The sequence below is a fragment of the Arachis duranensis genome, chromosome 4, assembly GCF_000817695.3.
Source record: "Arachis duranensis cultivar V14167 chromosome 4, aradu.V14167.gnm2.J7QH, whole genome shotgun sequence".
NCBI classification, from domain to species: domain Eukaryota; kingdom Viridiplantae; phylum Streptophyta; class Magnoliopsida; order Fabales; family Fabaceae; genus Arachis; species Arachis duranensis.
Genome location: NC_029775.3, coordinates 46,502,252 through 46,508,100, shown reverse-complemented (window position 1 = coordinate 46,508,100; position 5,849 = coordinate 46,502,252).

Genomic DNA, 5,849 nt, shown 5'->3' with positions numbered 1-5,849 from the left:
CTTGAGCTTCTTCAATTATTTTTCTCATGTGTATAGATCCACCAGCTGAGTGGTCTAGAGAAATCTGAGCTCCCTCTGTAAGCCCATAATAGAAGATGTCTAATTGCACCCACTCTGAAAACATCTCAGAGGGGCATTTTCTTAGCATCTCTCTGTATCTCTCCCAGGCATCATAAAGGGATTCATTATCTCCTTGTTTGAAGCCTTGGATGCTTAGCCTTAGTTGTGTCATCCGTTTTGGAGGAAAATAGTGATTCAGGAATTTTTCTGACAGCTGTTTCCATGTCTTTATGCTGTTTTTGGGTTAGTTATTTAACCACCTCTTAGCTTGGTCTTTTACAGCAAATGAAAATAGTAATAATCTGTAGACATCCTGATCTACTTCCTTATCATGTACTATGTTAGCAATTTGTAAAAATTGTGCCAGAAACTCTGTAGGTTCTTTTTGTGGAAGACCGGAATACTGGCAACTTTGCTGCACCATGATAATGAGCTGAGGATTCAACTCAAAACTACTAACTCCAATGGAGAGTATACATATACTACTCCCATATGAAGCAGTAGTGGGGTTAGCATATGACCCTAGAGTCCTTTTGGACTGTTCATTTCCACTTAGTTCCATGATGGAGCAAGGGAGATGGTATGGATGTTGATATTGTTTATTTTATTAAATATAAAAATTTATTTTCGAAATAGTAAAATAAAGTAAAATAAGATAAAATAAAAAAATGAAATAAAAATAAAAATAGAAATTTGAAAATATTTTGTGAAGATTTTCGAAAGAAGTTGGGGAGAGAGAGAAAGTGGTTAGGATATTTTTGAAAAAGATAATAAAATAATTTTTTTTACTTGATAACTAAGATATGATAAGATAAAATTTTGAAATTGAAATTTGAAAAATAAAAAAATTTCAAAAATATGCTTAAAAATAGTTAGAAAAGATATTTTTTGAATTTTAAATTTTATGATGAAAGAGAGAAAAATACACAAAAGACACCGGACTTAAAATTTTTAGATCTAATGCTCCTTGTTTTCGAAAATTTTTGGAGGAAAAATACCAAAGAACACCAAACTTAAAAATTTTAAGATCAAAACACAAAGAAGACTCAAGAACACTTTAAAGATTCACAAGAACAACAAGAACAAAAGAAATAACACCAAACTTAAAAATCTTAGAAAACTTCAATAAAATTTTCAAAAATTATAAAAAAATTGACAAGAAAATACCAAACTTAAAGTTTGGCACAAGATTAAATCAAGAAAAATTATTTTTGAAAAAGAACTCAGAATTTAATGACTCTATAGCAACAAAAATAAATTATTCCTAATCTAAGCAATAAAATAAACCTTTAGTTGTTCAAACTCGAACAATCCCCGGCAACGGCGCCAAAAACTTGGTGCACGAAATTCGAATCTCAATATCAAAATCAAGATTTTTTATGATCTCGTACAACTAACCAGCAAGTGCACTGGGTCGTCCAAGTAATACCTTACGTGAGTAAGGGTCTAATCCCACGGAGATTGTTGGTTTGAAGCAAGCGATGTTTATCTTGTAATTCTTAGTGAGGATATTAATTATAATTCTCAGTTTGAATTTAGAAAAATAAAAGAGCGTGAAATAAATAATTGTTACTTTAATAATGGAGAATATGTTGGAGTTTTGGAGATGCTTCGTCTACTTTATTTCAGCTTTTCTCTTGTAATCCTCTTCCCACATGCAAGGTTCCTTCCATGGCAAGCTCTATGTAGGGTGTCACCATTGTCAATGGCTACTTCCCATCCTCTCAGTGAAAATGGTCCAAATGCTCTGTCACAACATGGCTAATCATCTGTCGATTCTCAATCAGGTTGGAATAGAATCCAATGATTCTTTTGCATCTGTCACTAACTCATGGATTGAGGAAGGTGATGAGTGTCACGGATCATCACCTTCTTCATAGTTAAGCGTGAATGAACATCTTAGATAAGAACAAGCGTGTTTGAATGGAAAACAGAAGTAATTGCATTAATTCATCGAGACGCTGCAGAGCTCCTCACCCCCAACAATGGAGTTTAGAGACTCATTCCGTCAAAGAGTATAAAATTCAGATCTAAAAATGTCATGAGATGCAAAATAAGTCTCTAAAAGTTGTTTAAATACTAAACTAGTAACCTAGGTTTACAGAAAATGAGTAGACTAAGATAATTGGTGCAGAAATCCACTTATGGGGCCCACTTGGTGTGTGCTGGGGCTGAGACTTAAGCTTCTCACTTGCCTGGGCTATTTTTGGAGTTGAACGCCAGGTTGTAACGTGTTTTGGGCGCTGGACTCCAACATGTAACCTATTTCAGGCGTTGGGTGCCAGACTGCAACATGGAACTTGTGTTGAACGCCAGTTTACGTCGTCTATCTTCGCGCAAAGTATGGACTATTAAGTATTGCTGGAATGCCCTGGATGTCTACTTTCCAACCCAATTGAGAGCGCGTAAAGTGGACTCCTATAGCTCCAAAAAATCCATTCCGAGTGCAGGGAGGTCAGGATCCAACAGCATCAGCAGTCCTTTTTCAGCCTAACTCAGATTTTTGCTCAGCTCACTCAATTTCAGCCAGAAAATACCTAAAGTCACAGAAAAACACACAAACTCATAGTAAAGTCCAAAAATATGATTTTTGATTAAAAATATTAAAATTCTATTAAAAACTAATAAAAACATGCTAACATCTACATGAAATTACTCCCAAAAAGCGTATAAAATATCCGCTTATCATACTTCAAGGTCCCAAATGCATGCTCATGAACGTTTATGCCAATTATATCAAGCAGATATACTAACAGCACATAACACGCACACAGAGAATGCACAGAAGCATAGTCAGTCCGTCCCTCAGGCTCTACAGGAACGAACTGCTCTGATACCATAATGTAACACCCTACCATACAGAGTCTTATGCTTAAGTCATAATTCAGAGATGGCAAGGTATTACGACCTCTAATATAAAAATTTAGTATGTATAGTAGTATGAATGATTAATTATAACTAGGAGCCTTTGTAGAAAAAGGGGTAAACAAAAATCGCAACTCGAAAGCGCAGCACTCCGATCGATAACATAATGAACAAGGATAAACCAACGCGAGATTATATATATACAAAGGAGTGTCAAAAACAGGAATATCAAGACTCAAAATCCGGCTGCGAAGATAACCGGTCCGAGCATAGCAATATGTACATATGATAAAATAAGGAAAACCCCAAAGAAAACCCAAAGGGACACAAATACAGAAACATATTCTCCAAAATCTCCCATAAGAGGAGTCATCACAGTTTGTATTATTTAATGGAGATAAAAGTATCTAAGCAAAACATATAAACCAAAACATAGTGAGAACAAAGAATCTTTGCAAATCTAGAAGTCTCCAGCAGGCCTCAGCGAGAAACCTCACGTCCTGCATCTAAAAACCACAAAATCCGCATGGGTGAGAACCAGAGGTCCCCAGCATGGTAACAGCTTCCACATATATAATACATAATAATAGAGAAAAGCCAAAGGCAATCCTAGAACTTCCTCTAGATAATATCAAAGCTTATAAACAAGCTAAACCATAAGTGGCGACTGACTAAAGATTCTTCAGTCTAATTAATACTTCCCTTTCCAATTCCTTTAGACCTCCTAAACACCAGCAAAAGTATAATGTAGCAAACACAGATATATCAAACAAGAAATATACAAATAGGAACAAATAAGGCATTTAGACAATTAGCAAGTAATATGCAGTCAAATAGGCAATCTCAAACAAATCATATAGTATGCATATGATGAATGCCTGCCCCTAGTGGTTGATGATATCATCTGTCGGTTATAGAGCCAACCCGACAAGTCCTAATAGCTAACCATTGGACTGTCCCTCTGTTGTGTCTCCCCAACTCGAGTTATACTCAATATAAATTTGATCATAATCATGATCCATATCCATCACCCTCACTGGTGAATATTTACGGGAGTGAGCTCATCCGGGGCTTTCACAGTGCCCGGCCACCCTGACGATATAGGGTCAAAAGAGCTTTGAGTCTCAACCTGGAGCACGTGGTGGCTAGCCACTGCTTCTTTCCAGGGAAACTCTCATCTCCAACAGTGGAAGTGCAACATTCACAATTCATTCAACAGCATAAATGCATTGCCATAATCATGGCTCCGCCGTAACACGGCAATAATCTAGCCATCCGGCTCATGGTTAAATCCATAACTAGCCAATTCATTAACAATTACGACCCTTCGGCCCATGGTATAACAAGCACTTCCACCACCATCCTGCACATCTCATATAATCATCTTTGATCCTCATTGATCATTCATTTTTCCCTTGCTTCACTCGCAAGTTACCACATCCCCTAGCTTCTTTTCTCATTGCTAGGCATATCATAATGATTTAAGACATATGTGGTGAGATCGGAGGCTTAAAAGTATGAAATTTGGCTTTTAAAACTCAAAAATCAACTTTGGGATTGAAAACAGGGTCACGTGTATGCGCACTCCACGCGTACGCGTGGATGGCCACAAAACTCATCGACGCGTATGCGTCATGCACGCTAACGCGTGGATTGAAAAATAGCCAAGCAACGCGCACGCGTCAGCCACGCGTACGCGTGGGTGCTCTCATGCCCCAGGCACAAAACTGGCACAGTTCTGGCACAACTCTCTGGAAAATGGCTGGGCATTGGGTGCAGCACATCGGTGCGCCCGCGCACACCACGCGCACGCGTGGATGGCGCTTTCTAGAAGAACGGCGCGTACGCGCTAAGTGCGCCTACGCGCGGGGGGTCATTCTGCTAAAAATTTTCTAAGTTAAAAGATGCAGAATTCACAAATTCAACCCCCAATCTTCCAACGGACATAACTTTCTCATTTTAAATCGTTTTTCACCCGTTCATCAAACAACATGGACATCCCGGATCCAATTTCATTTCTAAATAGATTTGGCACAAAACAAAGATCCGTAGTCCAAGTTATGTCCCGTCAAAGTATGCCCAAAAACCATGTTTTTCATACAAAACCACAAAGTGCCATTTGTAAAACAAGCCATTTTCAACTCTTTTTAAAATCAATCAAAACATGCCAATTTCATCCCTTTTCTTTGAAATCAATCAAAATATATCAAATTCAACATCAAGCCTCCTCAACTCACACATTGACACTTTAAACAATTCACCGAAATCATTATCCCATCATTTTAACCCACTTCACCCAAGTGGCTCAAACTCAAACACATTGACATAATATATACTCTTCCTCATGCCAATTCTCAATAACACAAATTCCAATAAATCATCATTGTACACAATCAATATCATACTCACCATCAACATGGTTCCACCCACAATTCAACCATAATCAATCATCAAGCATATATCACAACATGCATATTTCTCATACTTCATACCATTAAGGCATCAATAATCATCATCACATATATGAACATATCATATATTTCAACCATTCAACAGCATCAACAATTCAATGCCTATCTCAGGGCCTCTAACCTAAGTATTTCCTACCACATTACATATTAGATACGAGAAAAACCGAGACCATACCTTAGCCGATTTCCCAAGCTCAATTGGAGCACTTCCAAACCACTTTTTCCTCAAGCTCTCAAGGCCTCAATACTTCCAAAAATAGATTTTGAGTATATACTCATTTTGGTCCTCAAAGAATTTCAAACCAGACATTGTAGTCCCCAACTAAAATTAATTACTTGATTGGTCCCTAACAATTAATTTCGTCAGTCACTTAGGTCCTTGGCTCTGTCAACTTTAACGAAAGACAAAATGGTCCCTGAAAACTTTAATATGGGATAAAATGATCCCTGACA